Source organism: Amphiprion ocellaris, chromosome 21, assembly GCF_022539595.1.
Source record: "Amphiprion ocellaris isolate individual 3 ecotype Okinawa chromosome 21, ASM2253959v1, whole genome shotgun sequence".
NCBI classification, from domain to species: domain Eukaryota; kingdom Metazoa; phylum Chordata; class Actinopteri; family Pomacentridae; genus Amphiprion; species Amphiprion ocellaris.
In genome coordinates, this window is record NC_072786.1 from 25,435,823 (window position 1) to 25,457,523 (window position 21,701).

At 38.2% G+C, this 21,701-nt stretch overlaps 1 protein-coding gene across 1 annotated transcript in view; it reads left to right on the forward strand.

Moving 5' to 3' along the window:
- Positions 1-21,701, forward strand: part of LOC111571736 (thyrotropin-releasing hormone-degrading ectoenzyme-like) — a 280,894-nt gene that overhangs the window by 16,050 nt on the left and 243,143 nt on the right. Inside the window, exon 2 of the mRNA XM_055006866.1 lies at positions 9,728-9,787. The gene's annotated coding sequence lies outside the window, so the exon portion shown is untranslated. The remainder of the gene's footprint in view (positions 1-9,727; positions 9,788-21,701) is intronic.

Below are 21,701 nucleotides of genomic sequence, written 5' to 3' on the forward strand. Positions count from 1 at the left end.
GAATGATGTGTCTCACATCAGGAACATTGTGTTCCGCGGAGGGTCTATTATCCAGTGAATCACATTGTTACTCAGAAATGTAGAGGCTCAGTTTAAACGCTGACAGGTGAACAGAGTCAGCATTTGGATAAATGATCTGTCGGCTCTTCAGGCAGGAAAAATGTTCTCTGAGGATCTTTGACAAACAGTGATGTGAGTCGACTGCATCAGAACATCCCCAGAAGTAGTCCAAAATGGAGGCAGTGATGCATGATGGGAGTTAAGGCTGATTCCATCCCATAGAGGAGATACTGATAGCTGGAAACGTTAATGCTGTTCTGACAGAAAGATGTCAGAATATGTAGCTGCAGACCGACACGTCTGGAAGCCTCTATGATTAAAAACAACAATCCATGGAGGCAAAATTTCACAACTTCTAGGATGTAAATGATCTTCTAATGTGCCTGATTGGTAAACAAGCAGACAACAACCATTGGGGAACATTTGGGGATCAAAATTGACATGTTTCTTCTTTCTAAAGAACATGCAAGCACAAATAGAATTACTGTTGTGCAATCAAGCGTGCTTTTAGCATTAGAGCTGACTAGTTTAGGCTATTACTTTGAGTTCTTTGTAGCAGTTGGCAGACAGCTGGTTTTGTTTTCAGTTTCTCATAGTCTGTTAGAGGAAAAAATATACTAGCAGCAAAAGAAGTTACTCAACATGCAGCTAAAATGTGCTTTAGAATTGGAACCAACTCGGTTAGCATTTGTTTAGAATTGAAGCTAACTATCTTGAGCTACTTGTTGAGTTTTTGTGGCTGGCAATCAACTGGTTCTTCTACTTTGTTAGAGTAAAGAGCATGCACACAATCATAACTAACTAGTTCAGGCTGCTACTTGGAGGTTTTTTAGTGGTTGTGCGCAACTGCTTTTGTTGCTGACTTCTTCTATTCTGTTATCGTAGAAAGCTAACAAAGTTAGCATGCTTTCTGCATTGAAGCTGACCAGCTTAGGCTTCATTGAAAATGGTTAGCTGTTAGTAAACATCTGACTACTTCTTCTCTGTTGGAGCAAAAACACGCTAGCAGCAAACGGAGTAAAAGTGTGCTTTTAGCATTGAAGTTAACTAGCCAAGGCAACGGCTAACAGACAGAGCTCTGGTAACGGCAAAAGGAGCCTCTGCTAGCATAACCAAGGTCATATTTTACCTTTGCATAACTAACTTTGATAAGTGGTTGTCTGAGTTTAGCTCTTGTTGCAAAATGTTTAAAGGTTCTAGAAGAAGACACTGGTCTGGAAGACAAAACTTTTGACTGCAATGCTGGACAGTGGGAGCTGGATGAAGAATTTTATTCATGTCACCGATTCCGTTGGATGCAATTGACTGACTGACATTAATGCATCTTGTCCAGAGCGGCTAATAGTTCAGTTTCTCATTTTGATAATTACGGTTTATGACGTGAACTTTTCAGGTGAACGTGTCTAACGTCTGCTTTCTGCTGCGCGCTCATTTAAATTTGCCCCACCGCTGCAGGTGTCTACTTCCTGGATTAATCCCTTTAATATAAATTCTTGTCGCGGCTCCAGTGTTTGTTGATATTTGTGTTGCCAGGATAAATACTGTGCATTTGTGTATTCAGTGTGTGGGTGTTTGTGTGTGTCTCTGGGGAGGAAGCGTCACCTTTAGCACTTGTGGTGGAAGCTGACAAGTCATTAGCAGGACAAACACTCACCCACACATAAACACACACCGGCAACACACTGCACACACAATCACACTTCTACCACTGACGGGGTCAACAGGGGTCACACAAAGTGACACCATAATAAGTCTCTGTCAGTCTGATCAATGACTACACACAAACACACAGTGGAAATATACACACACTCACGTACGAACAAATGGACGCACACGCTGAATGCTAATTAGCCGGCGGGCTAAACGAGACAGTGATCCCATTTAGCGATCCAAAGACTTTAACTTTCTCTCTTCTCGTCGGCTCTCGTGTTAACAAGTTTGTTTTTTTTCCTCTCCATGCGTCAACTCATTTATCAGAGCGAACGCAAACACGAATTAATCAACTTCTGTTTGTTTCTGCACAATTACTGATGGAATCAATTTGTGCCTCCAAAGGATGGAGGGAGGAGAATGTTATGAAAGAAGAAAGGATGGAGAATGTAATGAAGGGAAATAAGAGGTTAATAAGGAAGAAAGATAAAAATCAAATAAAGATGGATGGTTCAAAGATGGAAATTACATCCAGGATAAAAAGGGAAAGTGAAGATAAGGAAGAAGTTCTTTATTACACAGATGGTTCTTTACATTCTCTATGTGGTTCTTGAAAGTTCTTGAAAGGTTCTTCATCTTTATTGGAGTTACTTGGTTTGGTGACACGCAATTAGAGCTGCAAGTAATGATTATTACCATTATCAATGAATTATTTCTTCTATAAATCGCAAGTTTGTATCTTAGAACGTGTTGTTCTAAGAACCCAAAATATTAAGTGTGTTCTAAAGGAAGGAACCCAGACATGGTGCATGTTCTTACGTTGGATTTATTTGGCTTAAAAGTTATCAGAATGAAACTTGGTGGAGCCACATAGAACTATTTAGGAAATGGTCCCTCAAAGATCCTATTTTGCTAAAGTTCTTTACAATGCAATTTATGGATGCTAATGGAAACATTATTGATGTGTTCTTGGAGCCGTCAAAAATGCAGCCTTTAAGCAAAGAGGTTCTTTAAATGAACCACATGTTGATGGTTGTTAGAGGCACCTATGGGGATTTTTAAAGAGCCTTTTTCTAAAGCTCTTTGGAGAACAGAAAATGGTTCTTCTACGGCATCAGTGCAGGGAACAATTTTTGATTTCAGGTTTTACTTAAACTTTATGACTTCAGTAACTGTTTAATGCTGTTTTCAGAATAGAAGCAGCTGAGTCCACAAAAAAATGATTGATTTTTGAAGGCACATTTTGGGGTTTCTTGTTGCTAAATGACCCTTTGTGAAGCTGAAAAAGGTTGTTCTATAGCACCGCTATAAACTTTTGGTTCCAGTTCACCTTTACTTTTCAGCGTGTACTCTGAGAACAATACTGGTAAACTGGCAAATTCTTACATTTGACTTTTTTTTTCAACTTGATTTTTATCAAGTCTTGTTACGAAAATAATTGTGCTCCTGAGAGAACCTCCTAAGAGAACTTTTTTTCTCTGTTTTTTTGGGGCAGAATTTCTGATGCCTCAAAGAACTATTTTCTGATGGTTCTTCAAAGCATCAAAAAGGGTTCCTTTGAGCACAGAGGTTTTTTAAAGGAACCATATTCTGATGGTTCTTGGAAGCATCTTTGGAGATTCTTTATAGAATCTTTTACTAAAGGCTCTTTGTGGAACCAAAAATGGTTTATCTATGGCATCACAGCAAAGAACCATTTTAAATTTTAGTTAGCATCTTTATTTTTACTTAAATGACTATCAGTTCCTGTTATCAGAATAGAAACAAGTGAGTTCATAAAGAACTATCTGGAAAGCAGTTCCTTAAAGAACCTAGTTTTGCAGAAGTTGTTTGGAGCAGCAGTTATGGTGCTTAAAGGAACCATCTGTTTGATTTTTGAAGGCACCTTTAGGGGTTTCTTGTTGCTAAAAGTCTCTTTGTGGAGCTAAAAGACCTTCTTTTTTGGCATCACTGTGAAAAAACAGATTTGGTTCCATTTAGAACCTTTATGCCTCTGAGTGTTTAGTAATTTTTGGGTGGCAACGCTGTGTAGATGGAGGTTAGAACTGGAGGAGTGGAGGACTGAAGGAGGTTGGTTGGGAGGATTGATGAGTGCAGTTGTGGTTTGGACGTGTGATTAGCATTTAGCTGACTGAACTGAACTCTGCTGCTTCATCACCGCTTCTGTTCACACACTCCACAGCCATTAATAACCCGAATCATTCCACGTCCGATGATGTTTCTCTTTCTCAAACCATAAAGAACGTCATAAGTTCTCTTGTGAAAAATGTCTCCCGGTGTAAATTAGAAGCACAACAAGCAGAAGGTTCTTCCACTTCTGCTCTTTTATTTATTTCTTTCCAGCCGCTGAAACGTTTACTTCAACACCTCGGATGATTCCCGTCGTCCAGAGTTTCCTTCTGCAGAAAATCCTCTTTATTAATGCTGACAGGGAGGAAAAGTGAGGAAGGACGGATTCAAAGGAGGACGAAGGATGGTTGAAAAAGATGAAAAGAAAACAAGAAAAGGAAGGAAAACAGGAGGGAAGGTAGAGGAAACGATAAAAGATTGAAGGGATAGGTCGAAGAAAATAAAGAAAACAGGAAAGGAACAAGGAAATGAAAGAACAGAAAAGTGATTAAAGAAACTGACAGACACAACGGGAGAAGAAAGAAAGAGAAGTGGGAAAAGAACATGAAAAATGAGAAGGGAAAGGAAAGCAATCGAGAAGTAAAAAAAATAAAGAAAAAGGTGAGGGTGTTTGGAAAGGAAAGATCAAAAAGATGAGGAAAAGGAAGAAAAGACAAGAATGGCAAAGGACAAAATTAACAGAAATGAAAGGAGGAAGGAATAGAGAGACAAGGAAAGATAAGGCAAGGAAAGGTAGAAGGAAATGATCGACAAAGAAAGGAAAAAGGATGGTCAAGGAAAGAAGGAATGGAAAGTGGAAGAAGGATAGAAAAGGGAGACAAGGAAATATGATGAAAGAATTTACTGTCATTTTACAGATTTTCAATTTGCAGACAATTTTAATTAATAAAATCCCTCAAAAGAAAAAAAAATGCCATGGAAAAACAAATTAATTTCTCTTTTACAGTTTGACAGTCTGAGAATATTTTCATAATTTTTCAGGTGACGTTCTGTCTGTCTTAGTGGTTTTATTTTGTTTAGTTTTCATTAAATGATAAAACAATTTTGTCAGGGAGCAGCTCTAACTGATGAAGCTTTCTCTAGCTTTCTGATGTATTTGAAGTTAATATTTTTTTAATTTTACTGTTTTTACTTCACAAGTTCACTTTGTTTATTTTACCATAAATGATAGCAGAATTATCCATCCATCCATTATCTATACACCGCTTCCTTCCTTCCTTTCTTTCCTTGTCCATGCTTTTTTCCCTTTCCATGTTAATCCTTTTCTTGCTTTCATTCAATTTCCTTGTCTCCCTTTTCCATCCTTTTTAAAAAAATTTCTCGTCTTTCATTTCCTTCCCTTTTCCCTTCCTTCTTTCCTTGATCATCCTTTTTCCTTACTCTGTCATTTCCTTCTTTCCTTGTCTTGTCTTTCCTTGTCACTCTTTTCTATCCTCCTTATTTCCTTTCTTCGTCTTTCCTTGTCTCACTTTTCCATCCTTCTTTCAGTGTCCATTCTCTTCTTCTTTCCTTTTTTCTTCATCTTTCCTTGTCGCTCTTTTCCATCCTTCTTTAATTTAATTTCCTTTCCCTTTCTTCCCTTCCTTTCCTTCCTTTTCTGTCCTTTCCTTGTCTATCCGTCTTTCCTTTCCTTATCTTTCTGTCTTTCCTTGTCTCTTTTCCATCCTTCTTTAGTTTACTTTTCTTGTCTTTCCTGACATTTCCTGCCCCTTTTTCCTTTCCTTCCCTTCTTTCCCTGTCCATTCTTTTCTTTCCATTCCATGTTAATCCTTTTCTTCTTTCTATTCTTTCTTTAACTTTCCTTATCGCTCATTTCCATCCATCTTTAATTTCCTCATCTTTCCTTTCCCCTCCTTCCTTCTTTCCTCAGCCATTCTTTTCTTTTCCATGGTAATCTCTTTCTTATTTCCTTTTGTCGTCTTTCCTTGTCTCCCTTTTCCATCCTCCTTTCCTTTCCTCGTCTTTCCCTGTCACTCTTTCCCATCCTTCTTTAACTTCTTTCCTTATCTTTCATTTCTTTCCTTCCTTCCTTCCTTTTATTCCTTATTTCCTTGATCATCCCTTTTCCGTTCTTTGTCTATCATTTCCTTCATTCCTTTCCTTGTCATTCTTTTCCATCCTTCTTTAATGTCGACCTTCTCTCCTGAGCTCTTCACAGCTAATCAATGAATGAAACCTCTTCTTTATTAAACTAATTGTGAGCTGAATGGAATGCCCCCCCGCACCCTCACAGCAGAAGCTAATAAACACACTTCTGTCTCCGTTTAAATGATATTTCTGCAGGTTTCCTCTCGGCTCGCCTCCCGTCGCATTAAAAACCCGATTTTCACTTTAGCTCTTATTGCATCACGCTGCATCTGCCGTGAGCGTTTTTTATGTGTTTTTATTGTTTTTTCATCATAAGCAGTTTCTGCAAACCAAATCGCCCTCGCAGGACAATAAAGCCTCCAATTGAATCAGAGTTTCTTTTTTTCTTTTTTCTTTTTTTTTATTTTACTCATTCGGCAAAAGCTGCGCCAGCCGACAATAACTTGTAATGGATTTCTCCAGCAGCTGTGCAGAGAGTCGGACTGTAGCAGAACCCCTGCTGAATATAAACGACTGGAAATCCAATACTGATCTCTCTGAAACTCTCTGCAGCAGTGACCAGTCCTGAGAAGAAGCTCTTCATTTGCTGCATTAACCGGCGGATCAAACACAAACCTGCTGCTTGTCTCCGTACGTTAACGAAACCAATCCATCACAAATAACTTCCACAGAGCAGATATTTGGACTTCGCAAAGACAGGAAAGCAAAGAATCAGAATAGACATAGAAATTATATGTTTGTATGTTTATATGATAAACACAAGCAGAAATATGTAAGCCTGAAATAGAAAACAGTACATTGTATGAGGAAAATGACAAATATATGCAAAATAAATGTTAATCTTTTATTTTTTATATATATTATTTATTACTATATATATTGCATTATTTATTTATTCTATTGTATAAATTGTTTTAAAATTTAATTACATTTTTTGTTTAACTTAACATTTTTAAAAAATATTAATAGCAATATCTATTTTTCTATGCCTACTAGAACATGTGTTGTCTGTACAATATTAATCCTTCTCTCAGTACTACTATTCATCAAAAACTACCACTAAAATGTACCATACTGATGTTAGTACTTGTGTATATATTGGTTTATTTTATTTTTGTACTTCCTTAACTTACTTCCTGAAATGTTTGCACCGTCTTTGCTGCAAATCTCCCCACTGTAGGATTAATAAAGTCTTATCTTATTTATTATAGCACAAAGGATGGATTGTGTGTACTTGTACATGTGTTATGTACGAGCATTTTAACCTTTTTTACGTTTAATTTTGTGGCCCTAAAATGACATCTGGAAAAGAAAGCTTTACCGTGGTGAAGTCGGATTCGGCGAAAGAATCAGATTTTGTTTAGGATCGCGGTAGATGCATAGACAGATAGATAGATACTTTATTAATCCCGAGGGAAATTCAAGCCTTCATTCCTATATTTGTGGTTGCAGGAGCACTGGGAGCAGAGCATTGTCACGCAAGGAGACTATTTGACTTTTCAAAACACACCCATACAGATTCGCATTTTTATACATTTTTATGCTGGTTGTTTGTCTTTTTAAAGTCACAACGGTATAATTGATGTTTTATTTCTATTCCTGTTTTATCTAAAGTTTTGTGTATTTTAAAGCTTTGCGAAGCACGTTTTGAGAGGTGCTATGGAAATACCTTTCGTCATGACTGTGATCAGGTTTTTTTGTCTGATTTTAGGGCATTACGTTAAAGGGTTAAGACATGCCGAAAGCAAAAACTGCATCGTGATGGCGTGTAAAGTGACTGTTTTATTCGTACAGTATTTCATGATACCGTGCTGGTTTAGCACAAGACTCAGATGAAAACCACATGATAAAAACCTATTTTACTGCAGTGTGAGGAGCTGCTGTCTTTGAAAACAGACGATTATAACATCTATCTATCTATCTATCGATCTATCTATCTATCTATCTGTGCTCATTTGCTTTCTAAATGGCCTGCAGAGATGGATTTTTATGTCCTCCATCCATCATCTTTGCAGAGAGATGTAACCTGAAGAAACAGCCCACGCCTTCGTTGCTGCACTCAGAGCGAAGGAGAGCGTGCACGTGCGGCCGTGTGAGTGTGTGTGCACACGCGCACTTGTGGGGATATAATAGAGGTTAAGCAAAAAAGGCAACGTGACTTTGGCAGCCTGGAGGAAAAGCAGAAGGAGTGTGAGTGTGTGTTTCAGCTGAAGAACTACATTTTCACCTCGCTGAAACATGAAAATGTTGGTTGAAGCTCTTCTACGTCCGCTGATGACCTCCGTCTTCACGCTTTCTGGCAGCATCGATATTTGTTAAACAACAGGACAAAGATGTGTTGCTGCGGTAACGGTAAACAGTGTTTGACTGACAGAACAGAACAAACTGACCTGAGCTGAACTGAGTCGAGGAAAGCTGCCTTTTACAGCATTCGTACGTTCTTCTTTCTTCTGGTTCTTCTGTGCTCAGCATATTCTGTTTGAAGTACGGTAACGGCATCACATTAAAGCGCAGAGCTTCGGTTTGAGTGTGACATATTTCCATTTTAACACTTTAAGTTAAAAAGTGTTTGGACTATGCTACTTTTGTTAACCCTCCTGTTGGGTTCATTTCTCAGGGACAGCATGATGTTCATGGGTCAGTTTGATGTTTAATTATCCAAAAATGGCAGAAACCAAGAAATCCCAAAAGACTTTGTTTAAATCTCGTTATTAACTTCATTACTGCAGATTCAAAACAGTTTTTAATGCAATGGTGTTCTTTACCTCTCACAGATCACATTTCAATGATGGTAATTCACTTGTTTTTCGTTTAAAAAAAAAAAAGGCATGTTAAAAATTTTTTTTAATGTACATTAAGGATTTTTTTTGCTTCTGTAAAATAACAGTAAAAAAATATTATTTACCAATTTTAAATCGCTATGCATAATTTTTCTTTGATAAAACAGCAATTATATATAAAATATTTTTTTAATTTAATTTTTTGCTCATTTAAATACAGTAAAAAGGTGTATTTTTGTGGTCAAATGTTTTAAAAGAAAAAAAATACCATTTGTAGAAATGCAGATTTTCGACATGGACATTATTTATAACTTTTAAAATGATTTTAGCTTGTTTCTTTGCAGTTAACAAATAAATTAGGACTCTCGTTCTGTGATTTTGTTAATATTATAGATATGATTGATTTAACAAAACAGAAAGTCTGTAAAATGACAGTTAATTTTAAAAAATAATTTGCTATTTTTAATCCTTAATATGAATATTTTTCTTTAAAATAGCAGCAAATATGTGTAAATTAATTCTATTTTTTGCTGATTTTAAATACAGTAAAACTGTAATTTTACACTTAAATGTAAAAAAATTCATGTGTGAAAATGCAGATTTTTAAAATTTTTTTTACAGTTTTGACATGTTTCTTTACAGTTAACATGTAAATAAAGTATTCTTTCTTATAATTCTACTGTTTATTATCTGCAATTTAACGAGACAAGTAAATTGTAGACAAATATTATAAATAATATACAGATTTTAATTTTCAAGTAATGCCACATATCAGTACAATGCTATTTTTTGCAGCTGTAAATGCAGTAAAAATTGTTTAATTCTGCAATCTGATTTTTAAAAAAAAGAAGATTCTATTATATATAAATTTTGGCTTGTTTTCTTACGATTACCATGTAAATAATTTTTTTTATGGGATTTTTTTTTGAGTTCTTGTCTGTAATTTGACAAAACAGGGAAAATCTTTGAAACGACAGTAAACTGACAAAATTAAGGAAAAATCTTTTTTTTTTTTACAGTGTCAACATGATGATGGAGAGCCTGAGGACGCTGAATGAAGGCCACCTGTCATTCACAAGGTAGTCCCGCCCTAAAACTGAACTCGCTTTATTGCAGATTTTCCTCTAAACAGGACCATAATTTACCATATAAATTCAATTTTATGCTCAATTGAACTTTAAACTAGCACGAGACCAAAAACTCATTTGGAAAATATTCACTGAGGGAGCAAATGAAGCGAAAATTTTGCTAATTTTCTCATCGACTTGTATGTAGATGGATGTTTCTCTACAACCACAGGTGTCGCCTCCTGCTGGCTGTAGGAGAAAATGCAGATTTAAGACTTGAGGCTCTCTTTTGTCAACAGTTTGTGACAAAAACAGATCCAAAATGACAAAAAAGCAAGAAAAACCAATTGTTAAACAGCAGATTTTGATTCAGCGTTTTGTTTTGTAGTGTTTTAATATTCGTTCAGCAGCTAAAACAATAAAAGAAACCCTGAGAGTTGACTGAGTTAACATTTAGTTGTTTGTCACATAACGAGACTGAAAGTCTACTGGAGACATATCAAAGAGAGATTTTAGCAGCTGCACATGAAGAAAAAAAAAACTGTAAAATGGCAAAAACAAGCTGGCAGATGGAGTGTGTGGATGACCAGAAAATCATTTTCTCAGCGAAGGAGAAAGGCTTTTTTTTTTATTGCGGCACATAAAGTCAAGGAGGCTCTCCAGGATGCAGCCCGACATCTTTTCCTCATCGATGATCAATTTTGCACCGAGAACCTCGAAGGATTCGGCTGAAGATGGAGGCTCTGAAAGGGCAGCCCGCACGAAAACAAACTGGAGGAGTTGAAATGTTAGAAATAATAAAAAGTTGTGGAGACTATCTAAAAGTCAACCTCTTGTCAGAATGATGGACAGAAGTGGCGACCTGGAGCAGCAGCTGGAGGTAAAACATGGTGGAGTTGCTGCTGAGGTTCGGACAGGTGAGCAACCGGAGCAACATTTCATCAACTGGAGAGCTTTTCACGGTGAAAAAGGGGGAAAATATCATCGACAGGTTGAGTCAATCAGCTGATGTAAATCTGACTAACGCTGAAGTCGACCTGCAGAAAGAAAGACTGACTCCAGGAGGAGCTGAAGGTGTTTGTGAGTCGAAGATTTCAGGTAAAAATTCACTGCAAAAGGTTTCATATAACTACTGAAATGTCAGTGTGTCTCTGATTATTCTGAATCCCTAAATGGACACAAAATGCCACAAACCAGACCTAATATCACAAAAACCACACACAAAATGACTAAAATCAAACACAAAACGTCATAAAATAGACAAAAAACATCTAAAATCAGATGTGAAACAACAATAACACAACACAAAACAATAACCAGACACAACATGACTCAAACCATACACAAAACGACAAAAAACAGACACAAGGTGACAAAAATAAGACACAAAACTACTAAAACCAAACACAAAATGACAAAAAACCAAACACAAAACTACTATAACCAAACACAAAATGACTCAAACAAGACACAAAATGACAAAAAACAGACAAAAAAAACTAAACCAGACACAAAACTACTAAAACCAGACACAAGATGACAAAAACCAAGCTCAAAATGACAAAAATCAGACACATAGCTACTAAAATTAGACACAAAACGACAAAAAACAGACACAAAATCACCAAAACCAGACACAAGTTGACAAAAACCGGATAAAACCTGACAAAAAACAGACAACTCCAAAGAGACGTAAACAAGACACTAAAAGGGCACAAAAAGACAAAATGTCAAAAACAAGACATAAAACTACTAATAGGATGTAGATGTTTCCATATATTACAGATATTACAGCTGAGATTCTTTAAAGTAATAATAATTCTAATAATATTATTTAAAAACACGACTTTACAGTTTAGACAGACGAGGTAAAAGCAGAATCACCAGAAGGCAAAATAACAAGAAGTCCGACATCAAGCTCGAATAAAATGAGGTGGAATTAAGATAAAGTTAAAACAAGATAGAAAAAAGATGCAAGAATCCAGAACATCAATATTAATAGCTACATCTTCAAAAAGATGACGTCACAGAGATTCAGACTCTTCAAAATGTGTGAGAGGGATGGAATTATGTGAAGTAGGAATATATTGTTATTGTTGTCATGTTTTGTGCGTTTCCGTCATTTTGATCTTGTTTTCGTTTTCGGTTGCATTTTAATTATTTCACATCCAATTATAGCTAGTTTTGTCTCTGGTTTTTGGCGTTTTCTGTTGCATTTTTGTCATTTTGTGTTTGGGTTTTGTTGTTTCTTCTCTGTTATTTGTCATTTTGGGTCTGTTTTTTGTCATTTAGTGTCCAGTTTTTGTTTATTGAGTTTGGGTTTTTGTCATTTTGTGTCTTGTTTGAGTCATTTTGTGTCTGTTTTTTGTTGTTTTGTGTCTGTTTTTAGTCATTTTGGGTCTGTTTTTTGTCAGTGTCTGGTTTTAGTTTTTTGTGTCTGTTTTTTGTTGTTTTGTGTCTGATTATAGTTGTTTCATGTCTGTTTTTTGTCATTTTGTGTCTGTTTTTTGTCATTTTGTGTCTGTTTTTTTGTCGTTTTGTGTCTTGTTTGAGTCGTTTTGTGTCTGTTTTTTGTTGTTTCATGTCTTTTTTTGTCATTTTGTATCAGTTTTTCGTCATTTTCTGTCTAGTTTTTGATATTCTGTGTGATTATAGTTGTTTCATGTCTGTTTTTTGTTTTGTGTCTGTTTTTGTCATTTTGCGTCTTTTTTTGTCATTTTGTGTCTGTTTTTTTGTCATTTTGGGTCTGTTGTTGCCATTTAGTGTCTGGTTTTAATATTTTGTCTGGTTTTTTGTCGTTTTGTGTCTTGTTTGAGTCATTTTGTGTCTGTTTTTTGTTTCATGTCTGTTTTTTGTGGTTTTGTGTCAGTTTTTTGTCATTTTGTGTCTGGTTTTTGTTATTTTATGTCTAGTTTTTATCGTGTCTGTTTTTTTGTTGATTTTCTTGTCTATTTTTGTCATTTTGTGTCTGTTTCTTGTTTTTATGTCAGTTTCTATCATTTTGTGTCTGGTTTTAATAATTTGTGTCTGGTTTTTGTCATTTTATGTGTAGTTTGCCTCCGTTTTCTCCAGTGTTGGTAACACATGGGGACACTTGGAAAAATATTGGACATGTTGATTCCAGCTTTTCTCATGTTTTTGTCAAATAAATAATACAAGAAACTCAACTGTTGTTTTTCCTTTTTCAAGATTTCTGTCATTCTGTGTTTTCCTGCTCAGAATTCACCAATAGTTTGACATCTTCCACATAAACTTGTGATGAACCAGTGGCATATGTGTTCTGTTGTTGTTTTTTGTCAGCTGGATTCACGTTGCAGCAGCCTGATGTCATGTGATGTTAGAATAAAGTAAACTCTGAGCTTGTTGGCTCTGAGTTCTGGCTGCAGATTCATCAGCTGCTGTCAGGCAGCTGTAGGGATTTTAATAAAGTCGCTGTTCGTTCAGCGTGAAGCAGCTGTGGTCAACAGGTTCTGGAAGAAACACTCACATTAGATAACAAATCAATAAGATTTATTAGTACGACACGTTTAAAGCAACCTGAGCGGACACAAACTGGACACAAAACGACAAAAAAATACGCAAAAAGACAAAAACCCAGACACAAAATGACAAAAAAGGGACACTAAAGGACAAATTGGACACAAAGTGACAAAAAAACAGGCACAAAATCGCAAAAATGGACATAAAATTAAGGAAAAATGGACATAAAATGACAACAAACAGTGTCAAAAAAGTTATTAAACATGATTAAAAAAATTGATAGAAAATGAAAAAATATGGACACATGACACAAAAAAGACACAAATTGACAAAAACTAGACACACAGACAAAAAAAGGACACAAAATGACAACAGCCAACACAAAATGACAATAACTGGATACAAAATGCCAAAAAATACACAAAGACAAAACCAAACACAAATGGTTGAAACAGTTTATACATTTCAGGACTGTGCTATAAACTCGTCTCTGCTGGGTTTGGAATTTGTTCTTGTTGAAACAGCCTCGGAGCCACTCGAGGTGACTTTGACGGAGTTTTGGGTTCAGTCGCTCGGTTTATCTGCCGCCGGTTACCGTGGAAACGGCGGAGGGACGGCAAGCGAAGCAGCTGTGTGCTACAGCGACGAGGCTTAAACACACAAACAGACAATCCTGCCAGCTCCAGATGCATTGTGGGTACCAGGGGGGCAATTTACTTCAAGTGCCTCGGCGACAAACACACACTGACACACACTGACGTGAGAGTCTCGCTGATGACCTGGCAACCCGGCACTTACTTTATTTACTGTCTGGCAACCCGGAGTCACATTTACTCTCGCAGCATCTCTCAGCATCCATCCTCAGAGGCGAACGGCTTGTCAGGAAAAACACTTGACTCGTCTCCACGGTGACAGGAAGCTAATTAGCGAGCCAGCGTTACCCATCGTGCACCACTCCGGATTTGTGTGGAACCAACTTGAGTCTCGTTACGACAAGCGGCGTGTTGTCGTCAGACTGAATGGCTGCATTATGGCGGCGCTGTGTGTCGGTGTGTGTTTGTGTTCCAGATGGTGATGCGTCAACCGTGCAGTCATTAGCAGGAAATTAGAATAATGAACAAACTGTTTGTCTCCTTTAGTTCCCTCCAAACACATAAATACAGAAACATAAACAGTGTATATGAAGAGCGTGAACACCTGCTGCTCCTCAGCGCAAAGTTTCAATCACTGGCACTTAAAGGAAATTGGAAATGGTAAAGAAGTGTGGATTAATGGGAGATAAAAGTGGCTCCTCTGAAACTAAGAACCAGCTCAAAGTAATTTTATCCTACATTTCATGCTTATATGACATAATGGGAAATTCCCAGTTCTAAATAAAGAGAGTAACGTCATAAACGTATTGGAGAATGCAGCTTAGTTGTATCGCAACCTAATTTTTAGAGACTGGGTTGAAAACTAACGTGTTTGAAAAGAAGTTACTGAAGACCTACAGGTCCTTATTTGTATTTGATAAATTTAGATTTTAGGCTTTATTTCAGTCTTGTGTAATGTCAAAATTAGGCGCTAATGGAAAATTCCCATTCATAGATAAATAGAATAATATCATCAATGTATTGGAGAATGGAAGTCCTTATTTTTAATTTGTTGATATATTTCAGGTTACATTTTTATTCTTCTCTAACGAGAAAGGGGTGCTAGTGGCAGAAAAATCACACTAAATAAAGAGGATATCGTCAATGTATCTGAGAAAGCAGTTTGGTTGCATAGGAACATAATTTTGTTGTAAAAGAAGATCCTTATTTTTTATTTGTTAAACTCACATCTTTATTTCTGTAATGCTAAGGTAAGAGCTAATGGTGGAAAATTACCAGTAATAAATGAAGAGAACAACATCATCACCGTATTTGAGAATGCAGTTTAGTTGTATAAGAATGTAATTTTGTGGGAATCTGGGTTAAAAAACTGCTATTTATTGTAAAAGAAATTACTTAATACCTACAAGTCCTTATTTTTATTTGTTGATGTATTTTAGGCTACATTTTTTTTGTTCTATATTGAGACAAGGACGCTAATCGTAGCAAATTCACGCTAATAAAGATTTCATCAACATATCTGAGAATGCAGTTTACTTTTATCAGATCATAATTCTGTTAAATCAGTGTTACAGATGTCCATATTCTGATTTGAACAAGAAGCTAAAACCATCTTATCTCACTTCAGTTGCATCTCAGAACGATCAGACATTACAAATCCAAGCTGCGTCTTAGTTTCCAGTCTGAAGCAGGTTTTACTGGGAGACGATTGGTCTCCCAACACAAACAGCCTCATTCATCTCTCCCCTCGGCCTCATCTGCATAGATTTGAATATGGAGAGTAAACAGTGAGTTTGTTAGCTCGGCGTTGGGCTCCAGGAATCGGATCCTGTTACATGAAATGTAGAAGAGAAACGCTCAATTACTCCGGTGTGTGTGCACGCTATGCTAATAATCCCATGGAGGGTCGAGGCAATCAAAAACCGCTCACTTTTAATCAGCGTCACACAGGGCAGCTCTCTTATATACACAAAACCAGATCGGCAACTCCAGTATGGCGACACACATGAGTGAACACCTGACGAATTAGCCACGTGGACGACAAGCGCAGTATGTACGTTTACAAGACGACGGTGTGGAGATAAATGAGGAAAATCAAAGAGGTGCAATCTGTTGTACATGCCGACACACACATCGTCTTCTTTGGTGTCTGGAGGTGAAGAAGAAGAGAACAATAAAGAGACAAACAACAAAGAACCAGACAAATTTCCTGACTCCAGGTGGCCGTTTCTTCCCTCAGAATCAATAGCTGCCATTCAGCCGCCGTTGTCCCGCTAGAACGCCGTCACGTCATCGATCCAAGCTCAGAGGGACTTTGAGGACAACCTGCAGCAGATTCCATTCAGATATTCAAAGCGTTTTGTTTGCAGGATTTACCGAGGCCTCCATCCAGAGACGAGGCGGCAGAATCAGTCAGACAGAGCTCTGGTTAGCGCCAGGAAAAGTTGGAAAACTAAAGCGTTCAGCCAAAGTGCTGCTGCCACAACGATTCAGCCACGCCGAGGCCAGAAAAACAAGCGTTTTTGTGGAGCTGTTGGCCAGAAAGCAGCTGTCAGGCATCAGCGCAGAGCTGGGGGGGGGATAATGTAGCAGCAAACATTAAGGCTGCGTTCCAAATCACACATTTTTCCTCTTTTTTGCATTCAGTACTTGATAAATCTGCTGTTACAACACTGATACATGCAGAATGAGTACAACAGGGATGCTCTGCTTTGTCATTATGTTGCGCCTGAAGCCTAAACAGTTGCAGTGAGTTGTTCAAAAAGCTGTCTGCACATAAATCGTTTTTATTCTCATGTTAGGACATATAAGTCAGGGGGGATTGTGATCAAATTTTACAATTTACTGTTATTTTTACAGATTTAGATGTAGAGAATTAACATAGAAAAAAACTGTAAATTATGTCCACATCAAAAATCTGTGTTCTCAGACATTTTGATTTACTTTGCTTATTCTTGTTCAGGTGAATACAGACAACCCTGAAAATGACATGACTCATCTTTAGAACAGTCCATGAGGTGATTCAACATTGATTTTAAGTTCCATATTACCATTAAGACCTGGTATTAACATGCAATATACACATTGTGATGAGGGGGAACGCAAGCTGTTATTTCAGGGTGTAAATACATACAAAATGGATTCTAATGGGAGTCGGACACAAATGCAAACCCATACATCTTCAAAAGTTGAAAGTTAACCTAACTCCGCCTCCTCACATCGGCCTGTCATAACTGATTTGGATGCAGAAATTGAATCAAATTGCAATCGCAACATTTGTAACGAACATCTTCACATCAGGTGTAACTGCAACGAGCTATTGATTGGATGTTGGATACAGATTGCATGCTAATATTTGGTGTAGATAGGTGGAGAAGAGTTCAGCCCTCACACTTAGCAGCAGGTGTGGATGAATATGATGAATATGCAGGTTTAGATCAGCTGGAAAGTTGTTCCAGATGGAGACCTCTAATGAATAATCACATCTCTGGGAGCTGCTCGGCATTTACTGTCGGTCAGCCTCTGAGACGAGTTGCTGAAGGAATAATGTAAAGAATATGCATTGTTTTGCACAACTCTTGAGAAAACAGGTGGCAAATGCAAGTTTGTATGACCTACAGAGACTATAAGAAGTTTACTCCTTTTGTTGATATTCAGCATTGGATCATGGTCAATTTAATTTGACTTTTTGGACAAGAATTTATAAAAAGAACTAGTGAGAACGGAATATATGATGTGAAATATGCGATTGTGTGAGTACATTTCTTATTGAGGCCACCAAGACACCTATGACTCCTCTGAAGGAGTTTCAAGTTTCAGCAGTTGAGATGGGAGAGACTGTTCAAACAACTGTTGTGTGTTCTTCACTAGTCACAGCTTTATGGGAGACAAAGAGAAAGACTCTGTTGGAAAAAGTTCAAATTGAATCTGGACTAACGTTAACCAGAAGACATGTGGAGACTCTGAAGTCAACTGGAAGAAAGTTCTTTAGTCTGAGGAGACCAGAATGGAGCTTTTTGTTCATCAGACTAGAGGATGTGTTTGGACACCAAATACTGGACTACATCACAAACACACCATCCCTACTGTGAAGCACGGTGGTGGTGGCATCATGACACAAAGCATGGCGGCAGCAGCATCATGATATGAAGTGTGGCAGTGGCTGCATCATGACAAAGCATGGTGGTGGCAGCATCATGACGTGAAGTATGGTGGTGGCAGCATCATGGTGTGAAGCACGGTGGTGCCAGCATCATGATGTGGAGTATGGTGGTGGCAGCATCATGATGTGAAGCATGGTGGTGGCAGCATCATGATGTGAAGCATGGTGGTGGCAGCATCATGATGTGAAGCATGGTGGTGGCAGCATCATGATGTGAAGTACGGTGGTGGCAGCATCATGATGTGGAGTATGGTGGTGGCAGCATCATGATGTGAAGCATGGAGGTGGCAGCATCATGATGTGAAGCACGGTGGTGGCAGCATCATGATGTGAAGCATGGAGGTGGCAGCATCATGATGTGAAGCATGGTGGTGGCAGCATCATGGTGTGAAGCATGGTGGTGGCAGCATCATGGTGTGAAGTATGGTGGTGGCAGCATCATGGTGTGAAGCATGGTGGTGGCAGCATCATGGTGTGAAGCATGGTGGTGGCAGCATCATGATGTGGAGTATGGTGGTGGCAGCATCATGATGTGAAGCACGGTGGTGGCAGCATCATGTTGTGAAGCACGGTGGTGCCAGCATCATGATGTGGAGTATGGTGGTGGCAGCATCATGATGTGAAGCACGGTGGTGGCAGCATCATGATGTGAAGCATGGTGGTGCCAGCATCATGATGTGGAGTATGGTGGTGGCAGCATCATGATGTGGAGTATGGTGGTGGCAGCATCATGGTGTGAAGCATGGTGGTGCCAGCATCATGATGTGGAGTATGGTGGTGGCAGCATCATGATGTGAAGTATGGTGGTGGCAGCATCATGGTGTGAAGCATGGTGGTGCCAGCATCATGATGTGGAGTATGGTGGTGGCAGCACCATACAGACATTCATTTTGGACCCATTTCATTACTTTAAATTTGACCACATTTTACTGTAAAATTGCACTATTTTGATTATTTAAATGAGCAAAAAATTACAATTTTACAGACATTTGTCAATATTTGGAAAAAAAATGCATATTAAAATTAGGAAGATTACTAATTTTCATACATTTTCATTGGTATATTGAAAGTTGCTTGTAAAATAATAAAAACAGACAAAACTGCACAAAATGTGCACAACAAAAATCAGTTTTTAGTACTCTGATAGCAGTAATATATTTTTTTTTTCTCGATGCACCACTCTTTTTAAATCTTGTGGCATTGTGCATGTCTAATGTAAGCATATCTGTAGCTCCTCCTCATGTGCAACCTGATGTTGAAATCCCTGTAAGCTCCAGGTTTAGACTGTGAGGATCTGCTTCAGGCCGGATCAGATCATCCTGAGCGCTCAACGTCCGCGATTTTAAAAACATCGTAATCTGAACGGCGCACTGCAAACACCGCATCGAACTGGCGGTGAATCAGCCACTGCTCTGACCGACGGCCCTTTCATGTGCCGCGACAATGAATCATGGACGGATTTGTGCTTTCAAGGAATTGTGAAATATTGATGGATTTGTGTGCGGTCTGTTCTGTCTCTGACACGCTCACGTCTTTTTTTGATTCCTCTTCTGCCGCCGTTAGATTGGTGTCAAGTGCACACAAACACCAACACACACTTTCTTTTTGCTAACAAGTGATACACATTCATTACATTTTCTGCCCACTGTGTGTGTTCTCTGCACTTGACACCAATCTTCCCCGAGGCAGAAGAGTGTGCCGCCCACTTAGATCCCTCTCTTTGCCTTTCGTGCTTCACTCCTTCTGCTTCCCCGCTGTCTTCCACCTTGATCTAGTTGGCTGAAATAGGACTCTAATTGGCCGTGCAATGTCAGAAAGAAGTGTGTGCTCTGACCATTAAAGTACCGACTCGTATTCCAAAACCCTGCAACATTTGGAGCAGAGCCACGTGACGAAAATGTCGGACGACGAGGATTTTGTAACACTTAGAGCCAAATAAGAATAAGAAGTTTTTGTACAGGGAAGGTCATTGAACCCTAAAAAGGCTTCTCCAATTAGAAGCATTCACATCCTGGACTTCAGTTTCACCACCTCGTGTGAACCCATGCAGACCTGCATTACCGTTCAAAAGTTTGGGGTCACCCAGACAATTTCATGTTTTCCATGAAAACTCATCCTTTTATTCATGTGCTAATATAACTGCACAAGGGTTTTCTAATCATCAATGAGCCTTTCAACACCATTAGCTAACACAATGTAGCATTAGAACACAGGAGTGATGGTTGCTGGAAATGTTCCTCTGTACCCCTATGGAGATATTCCATTAAAAATCATCTGTTTCCAGCTAGAATAGTCATTTACCACATTAACAACGTCTAGACTGGATTTCTGATTCATTTAATGTTATCTTCATTGGAAAAAACTGCTTTTCTTTTAAAAATAAGGACATTTCTAAGTGACTCCAAGTGACTTTTGAATGGTAGCGTACAGGTAAAGGGAATAGTGACTGTGGGGTGCACACCTTTAGCCAGTCGGCCATGACGATGACAGAAGGATCAGTGATGGTGCTGAGCAGCTCCTTGGTTGCCCTCTTCTTCTCTTCCCTGTAGTTCTTTTTCTGCACCTGAAAGGAGCACAGACAGTTGTACAAACATTCATTTACACAACTATGAATTATCACCTTCCCCATATGGCGTCTCGCTGAATATCATTTGGCAGGAAATCAGAGTGAAATCACACTCCTCAGTGTCTGTTAAATTAACATCTGGTTCCATCTGACTGTGGACTGAGGTATCTTTTGAATTGTATTTGCATCTTTAAATGTCATGTATCGTGCATATTTTGGAGTGTTGTGACACCAGTGCAGTATAAGAAAGAACAAATATACAGTGTTTTATGCATAAATAACTGCAGTGTGAACACAGTGTGAAATGATATTACTTGACAAGCATCAGTGATTAGGCTACACTTAACACTCTCCATCAAAGAGTATTTTTAAAACCCTGAGAATTAGCGTCTAGATACACACGACTTAAGCTGCTTTGAGCTTACTTACCTTGAGGGACTCCTTCTTGGTATAGTAGTCATGTACCACATTAACAATGTCTAGACTATATTTCAAATTTATTTAATGATATCTTCATTCAAAAAAACTGATTTTCTTTCATAAATGATGGGGGGGGGGTTTAGTTTAGTTTCACTTTTGTTTTGGATTTATTGTCTGAGTTCTCACCAAATTTCATGCCTGCAGGAGTTTTATTTCTGGAGATTTTGAACTTTAAGACAGCTTCTCAGTAAAGACGTTTATTTTTGAGGGTGAAAATGCAAAATTCCCAGGTGCGAAAACAGATGAAATCCTCCAAATTCAGCCAAAACAATTTTGCAAAACTTATTTTTTGCCTCCAAATAACAAATAACTCCTACAGCAACGCCTACAGCTCAGATTGAATCGGCTGCCGGTTAAGAGCTGCTGGAAGAATAATTTTAGTCAAATCAGATGTCAGTGCTCGCAGGCAGCAGCTTGTTTTTTGGCAGATATTGTCTAAATAAGGAACCCAATCCTCCCTCCAACAGTATGCAGGACTGAGCCAAGCACCGATTGATTTCTGTTTGTTTGTACCTGTAATCTTGGAGGCAGAAGGCAACACAACAGAAAGTACAATATTAATCTTTTCCTGCACACATTCATCCTCAGCCACTACTGGCTAAATTATCTGACCCGCCAGCACTTTTCTGCTGCTTTAACTCCAGC